At 47.0% G+C, this 18,940-nt stretch overlaps 1 long non-coding RNA gene across 1 annotated transcript; it reads left to right on the top strand.

Annotated features, from left to right (window-relative positions):
• The first annotated feature begins 1,396 nt into the window (after nucleotides 1-1,396).
• On the top strand, nucleotides 1,397-8,457 carry LOC118168121. The gene is made up of 3 exons (XR_004751375.1): nucleotides 1,397-1,738; nucleotides 3,442-3,555; nucleotides 8,345-8,457. It is a non-coding gene; the product is annotated as an uncharacterized LOC118168121 (long non-coding RNA).
• Nucleotides 8,458-18,940: the final 10,483 nt, after the last annotated feature.

Below are 18,940 nucleotides of genomic sequence, written 5' to 3'. Positions count from 1 at the left end.
CAAAAAACAACAAAAAAACCATCTCATTACTTAATGCCACAGCCTGTAACTCCTTCAAATTTAAGTGTGGTCATTTCTCAGCACAAAACTGCAAGAGCCTTCATCAGTGTAAGAACAATAGGGGGTAATAGTCTAGCTTGACCTAAAACTGCTCATTTCTAGAAGAGCACCCTGGCAGTGTCAATGTGATTGAATGAACGAGTGGTCTGTCGCATTTATTTGGAATACCTGCTGTTTCCTTGACAAATGTGAGCCGTGTCACAGCACAGTGATGAAGAAGTATGATGTTTTATTTGACAGAGTAGATTTTTCTTCTCATTTATTTGTGACAGGGTTATCTTAGAAAACGCTGTTTGCTCAACAATGCATCCAAAGTAGCACTTGCACAGGTTTGGGGTAGGGAGAGGAAGATACGGTTGGTGGTTTGGTACGTGTTACACCTCCAAAGGGGTTATACATGTCCATGCATAGGAACGCCTATGAAGTCAGAGACCCAAATTTTTCACATCACAGATTAACCGTCTCCTGTGACTGCTGAATATGCAATGAGAGGTAGAGTACAAACTTCACTGCACAATACTTTCTAGAGAGGAGCATGTTCTTCATATAGCCTTTGCTGTATATCGTGGCCTCTTGTTGTAGTGGTGTGTGGATGTGCTCACTGAAACGATCCTGATCCAGGTGACGAGGAGGTAGCAGGTACGTTTGAGAGGAGTTATTTGCAACGGAGAAGGCTGTCTTTCCAGTGTATTGTTACATGTGGAAGTATTTTTCCTTTATGTTTAATGAAAACTGGTGTTTCCAACTTGTCTTTTGTTTTTATATTCTACCTGTTGTGCCTGAAGAAGAAATATTTAAATGCTGCACAGTAAATGTGTTTACAAACGAAGAAAACATCACTGATATTTGGCTGTTTTCTATTTACTCAAAATCCAAAGGTGAGAGCAAAAATTCTTCATGCATGAGGTGCTGTATTTATCGGTATCCCCTGGTGGGCTGCACAGAGCAGAAGAGTGAGCAGAACTGATGAATTACCTAAAGTGGATTTGGAGAATGCTCTGCTTCCGAAGTAATGGAGCTGACTTAAATACCCGCTTCCGAGGTGTCACGTTAGATATGCTGGTTAAGACATGGATTATGTAAGATAATACCATACCTGAGCTTCTACAGAAAGAAAAGAGCGTGCCCACCTGGGAAATGAATGGAGCAGGTTTTCATTAGCAAAGCCTGTCTCCAGAAGCTGCTTGGCCCCCAGCTTAGAAGTTCCTGTGCTGTGAGCCCTGGTGGGCCTGGTGCTGAGACAGCAGTCACAGCTGTGAAAGCTGTGGTTATTACGGGCTTTGCAGCACATGTTGGTCTGTCTGGCGTGTGAAAATAATTCTGGAATGACTGTCACCTTCCTTCAGGAAGCTAGATAGCTTCTGGCTTCTTTGCTAAAGTCGTATTTCTTAAGTAACTAACTGCTCTTGTTTCTCTTAACAGATGACTCCTTTTTTCTCCGTTGCAGGCGTGTGAGAAAGATTTGCACTCTTTCGTAAGTGAGAACATCTGAAACAGGGACAGACATCAAGATTGGTTTTGGGAACAACAAAACTGTCATCTTCCAAGATCCAGCCTCCTGACCACAGGGTGTGCTGTCTGATCCATCCATTTATAATCTTCTGAATCCATTCAGTTTTACAGAAGTATATCTCTTGCAAATTTAAGAACAAAGACAAAGGAAAGTCTGGACCTCCAGGTAACTCTTTCAAGTTCTCTTCTTTTTCAGAAAAATTAGGGCAGCAGTAGAAACAAAAATTTAAATTCTGTATTTTCTTCTAACCTCTAGGTACTTGTTTGCATTATTTATATCTGCAGACTTACTGGAACAGTTACTCTGCATAGCTCTGTGTGTGGAGGCTTCTGGTCTAGAATAAGTTTCCACTTAATCCTGAGGAGGTATTTCTGTGGGTTTCCACAGGTTAACAAATACGCGGACTGTGAATGCCTCCCAGAAGGGAGCTAGGGTGTATTGGAAGTGGCGTGCCATAAATAATGCTGATAGAGATGCAAACTGCAGTTTGTGTGTGAAGGGTAGGGGTACGGGTGCAGGGGCTGTAGCAACACCTTGTTAGATGACTAATGCCACCAGCTTTTGCTTTACGCCGTTGGGAAGGGAGCAAGGGGGAAGTAGGAGGAAGAGGTGATGTTTTTAACCTGAGCGCATAGGTAGCCCAAAGTGATATGGGAAACTACAGAGAGAAGAGAGCGACCCGGCTGCCTTCTATGCTGACATTTGAAAAATGAGCTCAAGATAGTGCTTTGAAGGGTGGCTTGGTGATATTATTTAAGAAAAAAAAAGAAAGTCCCCACTTTCTTTCCTCGATACCAGTAGTGAGAATGAGATGACTAACGTGGGGGAGAGAGTGGTTTGAACTGATTTCTGGATTTTTTTTTCTTCCTTTGAAAATTTAGGTGAAGTTAATTATGGAATGTCAGCGGTGTCTGATCTGAAGCAGGCGCTTTCATCTCACCTCCTGCTTTTAAAATCGCTGCGCTCTTATCTCTGCTTGGAGGAAGGGGCATGGTGGGGAGCACCCCGGTGCTTGCGTGGCCTGGTGGTGGCTGGATGAATGAAAAGCCTTGCAAGATCGAGGCCATTAAAGACGGCAAGCAAAGAATTAATAGGAGTTTAGGAGCTAATTTCCCATGGTGATGGTGACCAGAGGAAGAACAAAAAATCTGTGGTCTGCAAAAGACAAGGAAAAAAATATAAAAATTTAATGAGCCCAATTGCCTTAATAATGTCCAAAATAGGTTCTGCTTAAAAGAAAGATGAAGCAGGCAGGAGCTTGGAGATGCAATGGGTGTTTCCCCTAATCTCTGCTCACAGTCTCAGTCACACAGATGCTGACATTAAACCTTCCCTGCGTTAATCAAGCCTCAGTTGCAGCTATTACTCATTATTAAGAGCCTGCCAGTGTGCCGATAGCATTTTTTTTGTGTATTAATCTGATAAAGCAAGCAGAGGAGCTCAGTTTCCAGCACAGGTCAGGTGTGCTGTGCGGCATGCAGCAGCGAGGGCTGAGGCCCTTGCTGTGTCAGGGCCCCACGGAGCTGCTGCTACCGAGGCCCCGCGCACGGCTGGTGCTGCCACACGGCGTGCTGAGTGGCACTGGCAGCTTCAGGCGCTGGCCACGATGTCCGAGTGACCCAAAGCGTGACGGTGTAGGCACACCTGAGGATTTCATGTTCTTCTGAAGAAACAGACGCTATTTTCAGTGGAAGCAGAGGCAGAACTGAGCTTAGACAGTCACCTCTAGCTGGTTCATCCCTTGTCCTTCTGAGCTGTGCTGAGTTGTCTTTTGATGATGATTTTGACCTGATGCCCTACTTCTGAAGTAAGAAAGTAAGAAGTAAGAAAGCCTTTAAGTAATCACTCCTAGAATTTTTATTTTTCAGGTCACTGCAACGAGATCAGCGTGAGAGGAGATCGTGGACTGCTGGATATTTTCCCACTGAGGGTTTCAGGCGTCTTCCTCTTCTTATGACTGAGGATGGCAGCTGAGCCATGGGGTAAGCCAGTCTGAAAGCCCTTCACCATGTTACAGGATCCAAGCACCCCCTTAAACAGAAGCGAAGCGGTACATCTTTATCAAATGGACCGTGACAGATCCAAAGGGAGTGGGGAAGAAGTGAAGGGGAGGGAGGGAGAGATAAAATTTAGGTGGCATTAAGGCTGTGACATCTCCTAACAAAAGCCTGGAGCTCTTTAACACGAAATGTTGTCATGAACCAAGCACGTGCTGCAGTCTCTGGGGAGCAACTGGCTTCCCACCATCAGCCAAGTGGAGAGAAGCCTGCAAAGGGCCCTGAGTGACAGTGGGGAACTTTCCCCCTTCTGCTAGGGAAACATCACAGGGTCTGTCTGCCCCCATCTCTGTTTAGTTTGAGAGTTTAATGAAGGAGGCCCTGAAGAATTTCTTGTCATACTTGGGCCCGTGGCTACATCTCTCTGTCAGCTTCATGTTGCATTGCCCTGTGGTGAAGACGTGGTGCTTCAGCACGTGCTCAGCCTGAGGACTGCGGTCTGCCTTTGCAGTCCTTTTACATCTGCTTACAGGACTGCTTGGTAGTGCCCTGCTGATGGAAGGTAACTCAAGCAGTTGAAGGCCATCACTGAACTTCTCTGGGACGTTCTCACAGCCTGGCATCTGCCAATGGTTCTATGGCAACAGGGGATGAGGCAGTCTTGTATGGATTTTGTACCCTCGTGCACAACAGGTTTTGTCCTCTAGCTTGCAGCAATGGAGCTGGTCTGGGCTCCTGCGCTGCTGTGACTTGACCAGCTGCTTGGTTCTCCTGTCCCTCCAGAGATACCCTGCCTGTCATGTCTTTAGGTGGCCAGTGGGAAGAAGGAAGCAAGCGTCTCTTCAGAGGCAGCAGGTTGGAGAAGTCTCTCCCAGCAGTACAGCAGCTATGGCTTGGTAGCACCAGACATCCCTGGGGGTTGAGGCACCGCTTACCCTGTCTTAATGCAGTGATTTTTCATACTCAGTGGCGCGTGCAGATAGAAGCAGCAGCATTCTTCTCTGTAAGAAGCCTGGGTTCAGGCTGATTATCAGCACGTTAGTTACGACGTGTTTGTGTTTTTCAAGTGTCTTGTTTTATCCGGTAGGAAATTATAGCTTCAGCTGTAGTCTGGTGAGTCTAGGAGTCACAGCCTAAGGAAGAACCTTTCAAATCCAGGATCTAAAACTATAAAACATCTGGGATGGTTACTGCTGAGTTAATGGCCCAGTGAAGAAACAAATCACCGTATGCCACTTCATGCTTCTCATCTGCCTGATCTCTGTTTTTCCCCGGCAGTCATGCTGCCCTCACTAATCAAATGCAATCCAATATAATCAAATGCAACGCAATAGTCTCCTTTTCCTTCTCAGGCTGGGTTTATTTTTCATCCTGTGCTACAGAACAAGGGGGCACGTGGACATGAGGCTGAATTCATTGCTCTCCATCTGGGTCAGCAAGAAATGACTCGGATCTTTTCCTAGATCAATGAATTGCCATCATGTCCCCGCAACCTTGCACTCCCTGGTAGAGACAAGAAAAATGATCCTTTGTCTTCTGTGTGGCACTGGTACTGTGGCTGAAAAACACTCCCCTTTTTATGCCTGCTTATTTTATGGCATTGTGCATTTTTCTACGTGGGCTGTGTGACGGCCCTCTCGTTAATCAAACATGTGCCCGTCTGGGAACCGCCAGCCCGGAGCAGTCTCTGCTTGGTTTGACCCCACTGAAGGTGGGATAGAGGGGCTGGGGATTCTGGGGTGGTGTCCAGCAGTAACATCATGTTTCTTTGAGAGCTGAACACTCGGATAAATAAGTGAATCCATCGAGGATTAGCCTGGTTATTTAACAGCCTGTCTTTGAAACGTGTGAAGCATTTATTCTTCTTTGGTCTGCAAGTAGAGCAGTGATTCTCAGTTAAAGGTAAAAGAGGAGGGGAAAGAATCGAGAAATTGGCATTGGGGTGCTTTTAGGCAGGTCTCTGAAAAAGTCAAAGAATAGCACTTTGTCATTTTCCAGTCGATGATGTTGGTTCCAAGGCTATTAATTTTTGAATGTTGAATGCCCTGCTAAATACACCCACCCCTCAAATGAGGCAGCTAATGAAACAAACAGATGGTGATCTGAATAGAGTAAAAGTACATAATAAAGATGTGCTTTGAAATAGCCAGGCAGAGCAAATTATGCAGGAGGTTGGGAGAAGGAAGGTGATGGAAAACTGAGAACAAACCACCACCACTCTTCATGTTATTCACCAACTGGACCAGCATGCAAGTGGGAAGGTGTTTGATAATCTTTCCTAATCTGATATTCAAAAAGAGACATTTTGTTCTGTCCCGAAAATGTTGGGGTGATAGATAGGGAAATAGAGACTTGTCCAAGCTCAGGGGTCAGGCAGTGTCTGTGCATCTCGCTGCTGTCCTGGGGGCTGCGTGTATTAGCAATGACATTTGTTTACTTTCTATTTTGAGCATCGCCTGGGGGGGGAAAAATTGTTGGCCTCTATTCCCAAACTAATGCAATTTGAAATGTTGTGCTAGAGATTCTGGGAGGCCTGGGGCAAGTGCTAAAACTGTGACCCTCTGAATATTAGACTGCGTTATAGCAAGCAGAGTATCTTTCTCCCAGAGTCAAGAAGAGGGCTGGGTGGGTGGGAGAGCATGGCCCCTGGGCTGGCTGCCTCCCTCACTCCCCTCTCCTACTCCCTCTGCACCATCTCTGGGCTGCCCCTGCTCCGTGCCAGCAGGCAGCCTGGTGCTGCAACGTGTTGGCCTTCCAGCTCTACTTTCTGGAGACAGCAGAGCACTTTATGAGCTACCTATTAAGATTTATAAGCCTCTGTGAGGAGGCAGAATGACAAGAAGAAATAATTTACTTACTTCCTAGTCCCAAGTAAAAGCAGGTAGTGGGCTGTGCCCTAAGATTGCAGGACATGGCAGTGGGGAAGCCCGTGAGGGATGCTGTTGCTGCTCCCCCCAGGGGTTGTGCTCCTGGAGCAATGGAGCATCTCCCCTCTATGGCCGCTTCCCTAGCTCACCGCAGCCCGCTTTGCTGGCCCGTACCACGGTGCTGGAGGCAGTTACCGAGCTGCTGGGCACTTTGGAAGGTACAAGCGATTCAGTTGGACTAGGATGAAATTCCTCAGGGTGGGAAGGTGACACCTTTGTTTCAGGCGTAGCTACTAAGGCTGGGAGGGAAAGAAAGAGATTTAGAAGTATGTTTAGCTACAGATTAACCCCCTCCCTCATCTGCACTCAGCTACATGGAGGGCGACAAGCAAATCAATAGCCAAGACAAGCACATCTCCAAAGCTTTGTTATTTCAGCATCTGACATTGTGATACATCCAGTAAAAATTAATTGTTCTCTTCTGTTGGCTGAAGACTCCACAGCACCCTCATTAGCACACAGCCAAATTTTTCTTTGTTCTGTCCTGCTGGACTAGAAATCTGTTTTGCTTGCTTGGCTTTTGTTTGCTGTGAACAAAAGGCTTCCTTGTGTCTGGTGCCTCACTGCACCCTGAAGGGTGGAGGAAAGCACCCTTCGGGGCGTTCAGCACTTCCATAATCATCAAAGGACAGTTTTGCAGCCTGCCTGGAGCATCACCTTGCACCTTCCCCTGCTCTGTGGCAAGTTCCCCGGTTTCCTCCTGCACCCTTTTCTCTGGTCGTTAAAATTGTTAGGGTCACGTCTCCCACAGCAGAAATAAGCAGGAGCCCTGGCTGCCCTGATGGCCCAGCTTGCTGCAGCTCAGTTCTGTGCCAAAACAACTGAGACAGCTGCTCACTCTCACGGAGTAACTTCAGTATCACGTTGTGCTTTCTGCTAGGTTTATTGAATAATAAATATGTAACTTAAGAGCAAATTCCTCTTGTCCTCAGCACACACATCCACTGCTCTCTCTGGAGAGGACTGAAACAACAAGCTAGCCCTGGCTTGATACCACACAGACTGCTGTGCAGTCCCTTACGGAGAACTAAAGCGTTTCAGCCTCCGTGAAAGCAAGGAAGAAGCGATGGGTCCGGCTTTTATCCTGGCGTGCCTCTCAGGCAGAGCGAGGAGCCTGAGCTGTGGGAGCAGGACAGGATCAGTGGATCCTGGCTGGCGTTTCAGATGCCCACGTAGTCTGTGTGCCCTCTGGAGAAGAGGGGTCACACCAGGGAGATCTCCGAAAGCACCCATGGGATTTGGAAGTGCAGGGTGTGTTCCAAAGGGTGCTGCCCTGTGCACGCTGAGTACACCAGTGCTAAGGCTCTGCCTTCCTACAGGCGGTGTCAAAACTTTGCCTGCCATGGTGTTGAGGACAAAAGCCGGGATATTGAGCACCGGGATATCTGAATGTCTAGGCCAAAACACAATTAAGACACGGTTGTTTTTCATTACAAGGAATTAGCTTTTTGCTGATCTGTGCATTGTGAGCCCAATACTGTCAGAGACGAGAGAGCTCACTTTTAGCTAAAGCGAGGTCTCCGATTTACCCCTGCTTTCGCTGCCTGCCACGTGCAGCACAGTGGCAGCTGAGGCATCCAAGTAGCTGTCAATTAGTAAGAAGTGTTGCTACCATTTTGGAAACAATTGGAATCATCACAGTCATGCCCAGAAGTGAATTTTGCTATGCTTTAGAAGACAATTGGTTCACCAGCTCTGAGTGTGGTAAAACCTCCAAGTAACGTTATTTGAGGCTGGTTTTATTGCCTAGGCTTTCCTAGAGGTTTGGGTGTGGTGCGATGGCTTTTAACCTCTCTAACTTCATTTAAGCTTGCCTTGCTTAGACAAACTTTTCTGTGGTCTTCCAGAGCCTTTGCTGTGGATGAGGCCAGGCAGAAGGACTCCAGGACAGCTAGGACCTCTCTGGTCTTCCAGAAATGTTCTGCACAGCTCCCCACGGACACATGGCTGCCCTCTGGGACGGCAGGTGAGAAGGAGCCTCTGCAGAGCAGAGAGGAGTGCTGCTAAAAACCTTTTACTGAGGTAGAGGCTTGGGGGATGTCCATAGGACAGGTGCGGTGGGCCTGGGAGCTGAGCTGGAGTTGAGGAAGGCGGTAAAGATGCGGCCTATGTAAATCACTCAGGTTCTGTGTGTCCTGTCTGTAAAACCTCTCATCTCAGCGCCTTTGACGGGAGGTGTCTGTTAACAATTACATGGCACACAGGTTAAAACGTGGTGGTTTGTGTGGGTAAACCCTGCTGTGTGTTTGGAGAGGCTGGACAAGAAACGCTTGGGGCTGCAGCCTAATGCTAACCCTCGGGAGGCTGCAGTTCGTTCAGTGTCTAAGCGTTGTTAATCAGGTGGGTATGACCGGCTGTATTTCACTGCGCCCTTTCAAGCAGCCTCGGACTCTGTGAAGGGAGGCATGAGAGGGAACTTCAAACATGTGAAAGGCTGCTGAAGAGAGGGAGAGGCTCATTTGTTCTCCCACTGCCTGGATGGGACAAGTAGAAACTGGCTAAAAATTCAGATCCAGGCTGGTGACTGGGGAACATAACTTTGTTTAATAATAATTTAAAAAAAGTAGAGGGGCACAGGGTTGGGAAGTGTTTAGTACCAGCTCAGAGAAAGAGGCGTCAGAAATGACCTTTTATCAGTCTCCTGCTGGAGCTGGTCTGTGGAGACCATTGGCCCAGCTTTCTGCCAGCTTTGATGTGGAGAGATGAGAGATCACACTCATCCACTGACCCTGGCCTCGTGGTACATTTGCTGGGGAGTCATTTGTGGAGAGACTTTCATGCTTAGGTGCTGTTTTGCTCTTCTTTCTAAACTTTATCTTGCTTCATGCCTCTTGGCTTATGGTGTGGAAAAAACAGAGAGTTCTCTCTAAGCAACCTCTCAGTAACTTTGAGCAGTTCCTAGCCTGGCCTCATGACACACAGGCAGCTGTTTATTTATAAAGGAAGCTATGCAGACATGGCAAGGAGTTGGCCATTGACCCTTGCAAAGTGTTGTAATAAACTGGTGATGGAAGAAGGATAGGAAAAAAATCAAAGCAAATCTTTACATCAAAGGCAGAGAGAGGAGCTGCAATTAACATGGTCAGATGTGGGAGATTCAGCAGGGGAGAGAGCTGGTACCAGAATTTGCACTGATGTCCTCCCTGTCCAGACCCTATCAATCTTGCCAGGGAATTTGACAGGCGAGGAAAGTCAAAGAGCAGCTGAGGGATTCTGAAATCAAAGGACTTTGAAAGCTGGATCAGAGAATGGAGCGCGATTTTCCCATCTGCTTTGAATTTATTGTTGCTAATGAGGAAGGAGCCTCTGGTCTGAGAGAGCATGCTGGACCAGAGGGGTCACTCGACATTTCCATCACATTCAAAGGAGGGTATCGGGGGACTTCTTCCTCCAAGTTAACCCTTTCACTGTTAAGCACGTACAAATGAGCAATGTAGAGTGAGATGGCAAAAGGGGAAAAACATGATTACTACTTTCAGGTTGACTGAAGAGGTCAACAGGGTCCTGTTTGGGTGCCTGACTGGTGGGATCTCCTGCAGATGGAGCTGAAAACCCCAGCATCAGTCCCTACTGCTGATCAGCTCAGAATCGTATCTGTTCCTTCTGCTCTGTTGCCGATGTTTGCCATGTTCAGTCTTTTTCTGCAGAGCCAAAATTACAGGGCTGTGAATCCAAGACCTGCAAGTACCTTTGCTCTGCAATGTGTAATTTATGCACAAAGCTGGAAACGGTTGAGCTGACCAGGTATTTACATCCAGGCTCCGCATCCCCTTCAGGTCAGGTGCTGTCCCTGTGAGCAGAATGTCTGTGGCTGGGGCAGGCCTCTCTCCTCTGCCCCCCCCGCTGTGTTTTCTAAGCAACAGGGACTGCACAGTGTGTGGGTGCAGGAGCAGATGAGAAAATTGGCTGATGAGCCTGAGGCGAGCGGTGGAGCTAATTGTGAGGCCTTTCGCACCCCATGGGAATTAATCTTGAAATTGGCTGTTTTACATAACAGACACTGACCTCTCCATCCCAGATTCCCTAAAATGTTTCTGTGCTGCCTGGCCTTAGCTGCCCACTCATGCTGCTGCCATCACATTTGATGTTCTCTGGCTCCTCCTGATAAAGCTGAAGGCACCAAAAGCCACGGGGATCTGCTCTCAGAGGTTGTGATCCCTGCCCTGGGCTGAGCCAGTTGTCGCTCTGAGCTGCCACTCACCTGCAGGGCAGGAGCGCTGGCAGAGACTCACAGAGCTGCAGATCTGAGCTGAGGAGCTTCTGTTGCAACAGGGGCTCAGTGGCTTGCACGCACACTCCATCTTGTCCTCTGAACGCTGCAGAGCTCTGAGCCCAGCTGGCTGCTGGGATAGGTGGTGGTTGCAAACATTAGTTCAGGGTTTGAATTCGGGAAACTTGCAGACTGGGTGCCTGGGTGCTTTGGGTGGGTTCACCTCCGGTGAATCCTTTTCTGTTAAAACACATTAAAACATAGCATGTGGTGAGACAGATCAGACCCAGCCCTTCAGGAAACGCAGCATGGCCTTACCTGGCACTTCCAACCCAACCAGGTCCTGTCTGAACGAGGCGTGTCAGAGGCAGTTCATTCTGAGACACAGAAGTGGTTTCCCAGGCTTTCTGATTCTCTCTGGCTCCCTCTTCTGAAAACACTGTGGGTTACTTTTCATTACTTTTCTTTGTCTTACAGAAAGAATCTTTGGGTATTGTTGTTTCTGCTTTAGTTCTTTGTTTCCCTTACGCCACGCCGCTGCAGTGATGTGCTTATCAAACATACAAAACGTGCTGATGTGATAGCTTACTTAACTGTGGTGGGCTGACTGGCTGAACCGGGAGATTTTCATGAGCTGAAAGCCCTAGACTGACATTACTCTTTAAGGAATCATTCACGAGCAGTCTCAGTTTGCAATCAAACTAAGGTGCGTGACAGTGTCTGCTGTGCCCTTTCCTTCTTACTGCTCTTCTGAAAGACTTTCCCTTTCCTGAGGTATTTCTTCCCTGGTTGTCTCCTTGACTGTCAGAGTATGTAGTTTTAGGGTGATCCATCATCCAGGTTCAGCAGCGCTGTGCTAGGTCTCTTAACAGCACTGCTGAGGCTAGATCAGTGGATTGCGGTCATGTAGGAAATACCAAACAGAAAAAGGTCCCAGAGTGGATGCAGGATGCTGTGGCCATTGGTTGCTGTGATATTTAGGATTATGTTTTCAAGTGAAACATTGGGAATTAGCGAGACAATGAGTTTTCAAGGACATTGTATCTACTGGGAATGTTTAAACCCAGCAATATGCAGTCGATAACGTAACAGGATTAAAGCTTGTTGCATCAGAATCAGCACAATTTTGTTGCCAACTAGTAGCTAGGCACAAAAGCCCTTATGCAGCAGTTAATGGTCTTATCTGGAGACCTTCCTGCTTACAGCCCACTAAACTGCAAATACCAACTGACGATTTAAAGCACTTCCTGGCATCAAAAACTTGTCTCTGAGCTGCCACCCAGTTCGTGCTGCTGCTGTACCAGCTGGAGGCAGAGCTGACCGAACCAGGCACTGAAACCCATGGGCGCAGACACATCCTCTGAGTGCTCCTGGCACTGCATGCCTCAGGGGGGATCTGACCTTTTGGGGGCAGGCTAGAATTAGTGGGTATATTTTTAATACAAGCTGTGTTTTTTCTAGTGATCTATAGGTATCGATCCTCAAAGCCAAAGGTTTTGCTAAGTCTCATTTTGGCCAGGTGTTAGCAATCCATGAATGTGCTTTGGAATAGCAGTGTGGTGCAGGCCGAATCACAGCCTTCGTGCCATCGCTGGGCTGACTGCCTGATGTCTTCTGTTTCCTTGCTCAAAAAGTGTAGTACAATTGATCCTTCCCCTTCATCCCTCCCTCTCTTTTTTTCTTTAACGCTCCTAGAGCCAAATACAAGGAAAGCTGTGGTAATCAGAGCAGCGTTGCTGCTGTCACTCCCTTCCTGCCGAGAGCCCCGTGCTGACCACAGTCGTGTCACAGACGTGCAAGGCTGGGATTAACATCAAGTCCCTGGTCCCAGTGGCTGGACTGCCCTCGGAGAGGGCTCCGAACTGCCACAAATGTGCTAGCAACATGGCAGGGGGCAGCTGGGGAGGCGGCTTGGTCTTCTCTGTGATGTGCTTGGGGCTCCTGGTGGAGCGCTCCCGAAGACATGAGGGGAGGGCGAGAGGCAGCAGCAGTCTGAGGGGCTGTTTCAGGGTTTTAAAAGAGCTTGTGACATTTTCTGCCCAAGTCGAGACATGATAGATCTCAAGGCGATAGTAATGGACCCGTAAACCTCTTTGTGGGCCAGCCCTAATAAAGGACAACACCTGAGCATAACTGGTTCATCGCAGGCCTTTCTCCGTCAGGTGTGGGATTTCCAAACATCGTAAATGTGGTAATAAAAATGGGTTAATAAGGCAATAAATGGCAATTATGAGGTCCCTGGTTGACTTCAGGAAAAAAAAAAAAAAAGGAATCTGTATTTCTATTTCAGCTAGAATGGCTGAAACCTTGTGAGGTCCTTGCCCTTCACCACTGCGGTGCTGCTGGATCTGCAGGCTCTGCAGGCTCCTCCCAAAGGCCTGCCGAGGCCGTACTGCCCTCCAGGACATATTATTCCTGTAGCAAATCCCACAGCAAAGGGCAGAAGACCAGGCAGCTCCAACCGAAACACCCTGGGCAACAGGCACCTAGCTTTGTGGATGAAATGTGTGTCCGTGAGTCAGTCTTGGATCATCCAGGCTCAGAGCACTCGGAGGCACCACAGCCCCTCCCCGCTCTGCAGGGGCACACGCATCACAGGCAGGAGTACCAGGGGAATTCAAATACGTGAAATTTCTTACAACCCAGCCAATTCATCTCCCCAGTCATGGCTGTGTGAAAGGAAAGGCAAGGCTAAAGCACAAAAAGCACTGGAGGTAGGGAGAAGTGCAGGGGCTGTATTGATGGGAACCATCTCGATGGTTGCTGCTTGCTGAAAGCAGCTGCCAGTTTACCTGGAAGGTCTGAAATTGAGATGAGGCAAACGGGGCCTCTTCCGAAACAAACAAATGTGCTGCTCCTTCACTGCGGCCTCTATTCACAGCTTCCTTCTGAAGCTTTTCCATATGAATGAGGTGGAAGGACAAACTTGTGAAGTGGGTCAGGGAGAGGTGAAGACTTGCTCTCAGCTATAAACCCCAGCAGGACACGACTCCTTTGAAGAGCATTGTAATAATGATTTAGGTTTAAGTTCAGGAGTCAAAGCCTGTTGTATTTTCAAAGCTGTGTGGTGCTGTGCTTCTAAGGAACCAGAGAGAGTGATAAATTCTGCAAAACACTGTTTTCTTTGTAGGCAGCAGAAAATAATTTCTGCTGCCTGTGCTGTCATAGGGAACACAATGCTCTGGCATTGACATCTTTTTCTTGGCAGTATGCTCAGCACTCTTGTAAGTCCCTTTGCCTACACACTTCAAGAGGCTTAATACCAAGAGGATTGGTTAATTATCCCATCTCCTATAAAATAGGTGTGACTGGCTTTCTACCTGCTAGGCAGGAGACAGAGATAAGGTGAGCCATGGCAGAGACAGGCACACAGCTCAGAAGCCTGCACGTCCACTGCCACCAAGGCTGCCCTCTGCATTTTTCCTGGGGTCCAAGAGGTGACATCGAGGCCCCCAGTCCTGCATGAAGGCCAGGCCCAGGACTGCACACCGCTGCCATGCCTGGGGAGCTGCAGCTGCTCCCCTGGGCCCTCTTTGTTCCCTCATCCAGAGCTGCAGGAGGCGTGCAGAGCTCTGGGCAAAATCAGGCTGAGGGCCGGAGCTGCACCCATGCCCGCCATCAGAACAGCCTGATGCTAGATGGTGCTCCCTCCCCAAACCCCTGCTAATGTTAAGCTGCCTCTGCTTAACGATGAGTATCATTAGTGACCAGGGTATTTATTTTGTATGCAGTCATCATCCCCAAAGCTATTTCCCTCTCTTTGGAGAATTACCAATAAATTGAATTCATCACCTGGAAGTCAAGTTCATTTTCAGTCACTAGCAGACTTCATAGCTCTTTTCATTGCTTCAATGGAGGCGTTAAGAGAGTCTGTGTATTTTTTTTTTATTATTTTGAATGTTGGTACTTTCCATTTATTATTACTGAATTCTCGAAATAGGATGATGTCCTTTCACTGCCAAAGCGTGGTCTGCTCTGGAGTGGAGGATGACAGTGCATTTTGATACAGAACGATTTGTTGGAAATGTTGAGGAAGAAGTTTTAACCAAAAATGCTACAAAAATTACTTCTCTTATTGGGAATAGTCCTGGGATTTCTTCTGATTCTGCAGGCTGGGTGAGCCCAGAGGCGGGGTTATCGCAAGTCTATCAGAAGCATCTGAAGTTCCAACCAAAGGACTCCATGCCTCTGAAAATGGGACTGCTGCTCCGAGAGCTGTCTCTGGGGACTCAATCCATCCATTACACTGCATAGATCTGTCTTACTTATCTAGCAAAAGATAAAAGACCACTGCTGTGTCAAGCAACTAGAAAGCCTGAAACCTGATCCTGAAATAACTGAACTGCCTTGTTGATGCATCACAAACAACAGACAGGATCCGTGTTGTTACTGATGGGAGTACTGGGGCCGCAGCGGCACGCTATGAAGACAAGGTCTCTGCCTCAGAGAACCTGCAGTCTAAAGAGGTGCTGGGCAAACTGGGACAAAAGAGAAAATGGCAGGTGCGCCTTGGTTAGATTTTTTACTTAGGTTTGCTTTCCTTTCTTTTTTTTAAGCATAGGAAAGGTTTTTAATTTGTTTCTTCCCTGAGGACAAGGTAAAAAACGTGTACAGCTTTCATTTCACTTCGAGGGTCTTTGCTTTCCTGGGAGCTGTTACCACGCCCACAAGGGCAGCTTTGAACAAGTCTATTTTAGTGCTTTTCATATTAGCCAGGAACTTCTAAGTTGGCACCAAAATGAGAAATGAGGTCACAGGAAAGCGATGGATAGAAACTGTAAATAAGATTGCTTACAGGGCTGATGTTGCAGACGAGTGATAGTGATGTTTGAAGTTCACCATCTGTGCCCAGGAAGAGGAAAGCATTCCGAGAGACAGATGGTCAAGTGTGCTTTCATGCTGTCCTTTTCAGAGAGGGGGAAAAAAAAAAGTTGTCTTTAAATCCACGTTTCAACTTTGTGTTACGCAGTGCACTCAGTCATGATTTTGTGTTTCCTTCATTTGATTCTGATCTTCTGATTATTTATTTGTCAGCAGACACGTCTTTACAAAGGCGTTCAGCTGTCTGTTGACATCCAAGTCAAACTTTCTAGATTATCCCTGACTTTCTGCCTTTCTGGTTTAGCAGAGCATGGACTAACAGTGACTGTTATTAGTGGATTTCCCCCCCAAAATAACCAAAAGTAAGGGTCATGTGTCTTTGTGGGCAGATAAATGAGGTAACTGCAGAAACAGGCTTGGGAATGAGGCTCTGAGGCCTAAATCCCACAAAGTGCTAAGGAACCAGAGTACTTCTGACAGCGCGTAACACGCTGATTCTGCTCGTAAATCTGCAAGTGAACTCTATTATCCAGGCTGAGCCCTGCTGCTGTGCAGAGCAGAGGCACGGCTCAGCAAGTCTTGCTGACTTGTATAGTGCTTTGTGTGGAAGCAACGATGAAATTTGCCTCAAGTCTTCCTGGTACAGAATAGGGGCTTGGACACCTCTGGAGCTACAGGCACTGATACAGTTGTAAAGATGTCAGCGTTTCCAATTAGTCCAATTCCCTGTCAGTGCAAAGGCCAGGCGTTGGTGTACTTCAGCCTTCTCATTTAGGTTTCTTATCTCATTCTTACAGCATGGTCCAGAGTGTCAAAGCAAATTTGATATTTATTTTTTTGAGAGAAACTAGAAAGCCTACTGCAATGCCCAGATTTTCAATGTAAAGTTTTGCCTGCATCTTATTTGCATGGCTGAGTTATAACACTCTAAATTACAAACAGAAGCACTGGCAGACTCTAGCTAACAGCTCTAATGGATGCTATTATATTTCTGCTGCTAGCTGGCACTGAACCTTCACTATCTCATCAGCATAAAGGGACGCTGTCAACTTGAAAAATCGTGTCTTCCTTGGAGGGAAAAAAAGCTATACCTACAATTGTTCCAAGCCTTTGCAACAGCAGTAACTAGGAGAGAAAAAGGAGGGGAATGAGATTCTGGTTAATTGTCTCTGCTCAGTGCATTTACTCGGGGCATTTGACAGCACTTTGTGGTGAGTCAGTGTTGCTGGTGTGCATTAGCACCTCCTCTCCAACCAGCAAGATGATGCCTTTTGGGGAGGGGGATACTATTGTGCCTGGCCTTTAACAACAGCAGCAAAAGCAAGGTGAAGAAACATCAGGAAAATGTGCACATACACAGAGAACAGACATATGTAGGATGCCGTTCATTGTGCTCAGTACAGGATTCAAAAAAGGTTTGCAACATGCTTGGGTGAGAAGGAACTCTTCCCCACATCCCCTCATCGTACCTCCTTCTCCAGACATGGTTTCTGCAGCACTCTCTTTGCTGCCATTTAATGACAAAACTGGCATTGTTTGAGGTGGGCCAGTTTTGAAATATTCCAAGTTCTCGGAGTCTCTGCAGAGACAACACTTCTCCTTGTGGTGCCAAAACTGTCCCTGGAGGAATTTGCATCTAACTAAAAAAAAAAAAAGGAAGGGTTCTTGCTTCTTTGTGATCAAATGACTGGTGTGCTGCAGGGAAACGTTGGCTACTACCATCCCTGCCAGCGTCCCGCGAAGCATGCTCTGCTGCCTCCCCCCGCAGCTGTGTTAGCAGATGACAGACCTTTTGCTAACCTGTGCCTGATATCCCCGTCGCCTCTGTTTTGCTGCTGGAGTAAATGGCTCTGTTGCAGGCACCGACTGCTGCCAGCGCGGGAGAAGCGCAGCCCAGGCTGCTGCTGCCTGCCGGAACTGCTGTGGGACAGCGAGCGGAGACCAAGCTCGCCATCTGCTGGGGAAAAGGCATACCTGCGTCCAGGAAAGTTCTGTGTCCTTCCTTTCATTCTCCCTTTTCTTTGTGAAAGGCCGAGATTGTAGGAGGAGGTGGTTCTCAAACGTTTAAAATGGCAAGCGCTGCTTGGTGGCTGCCCTGTGGAGCACAGGGAAGCTACAAAAGCTACAGCAGATGATCTAGTTGCTGACTAGTCACAGTAAAACAAACACCGTAGTTTTCATTGTTGTGTCTTACTTCAAAAACTGGTGCCTACCATGAGGCTTGGATGGGTATCCATGGATTTTTGGGTGTAACTCCAAAATTCATGAGCATGTTCTCATCAGGCTTGCCAGAAAAGTCCCTTTGCTGGGGTTTGCGAGGCTTTATTCACCAACATTGTAATGCAGGTGTAGTGCCCAAAGCCCTGTGGTTGGAAAATGTTGGAGTTGTTTAAAAACGCTGGGCAGGATTGCTGGATGCTGGTGGGGGGGAAACGCAGGTCTCACACTCCTCATGCTGCAGGACCGTGCTAGTGCAGCGATGCTCCTGACAGGGCCATTGGACAGTGGCGAACCAACAAGGGGCCCAGAAGTTAGAAAAGGAACTGGGGAGGTGGGATTTCCAGTGCTACTACAGATTTACTACAACCTTGAGCACCTACGTTTACCCCTCTACAACTTAATGAGATTAATCTTTCAAGGGATATGTGATAAAGATTAGCATAATCATTAACCAGGTTATTCTTGTAGGGTTTTTGCTGTTGTTCTTATTGAAATATTCTTTAGCCTGTAAACAGAATTATTAGGACTCAGAATTGCTACAGTCATAAAGCAGCTGAGGAAATGATGCTGCTAAATATGTTGTTCCTAATACCAAGAACTGACATTAAATAGAGCTTCTGTACTATTTGAAAGAGAGTTCATTTAACAAGAAATCTCTCTCAGATATGTTATCAAAAAGGCCTGTTTCAGCCCTTATCTGGTCAGGGGGCCTGTCATATAATGTTAAATATAAACTGTTATCTCCAGTGAAATAACGAGATACCAAACGTGATGTGAAACTGACATTTTTCACTTAGGACAAAACTCCAAATGTGTCATTGTGTTACCAGTAATGTTTTAGAATGAAAGAGTAACAGCTCAGTTAAATACAAAGCAAAAACTTTGTATAGGTGATACTTTGGATGAGCTTAAACATACAAATTTCATACATCGAACCCCAAATTTAAATGCAGAGTAACGATTATCGCTTTACCAAACTATCATGAGTCTTGTAAATTCCCCTGCTACTTTAAAACAATGTTTAAAGAACATTGTGATTCCTAGCTTCTGAAGCTAGGAATGCAACTGAAGGCCTTTCTCTGAAGCTCTTCATGCTTTCACCCACATCATCTATAGAATTTTTAGCCTGAATGCCCTAATGTATAAATTTCTTTTGTCACTTTGTGATAAGAAGAAGCAAAATGTCATTTTA

The sequence above is a fragment of the Oxyura jamaicensis genome, chromosome 5 (genome assembly GCF_011077185.1).
Source record: "Oxyura jamaicensis isolate SHBP4307 breed ruddy duck chromosome 5, BPBGC_Ojam_1.0, whole genome shotgun sequence".
Classification (NCBI taxonomy): Eukaryota; Metazoa; Chordata; class Aves; order Anseriformes; family Anatidae; genus Oxyura; species Oxyura jamaicensis.
The sequence above is the reverse complement of the archived record's forward strand: the minus strand, read 5'-3'. Positions and strand labels throughout refer to the sequence as shown.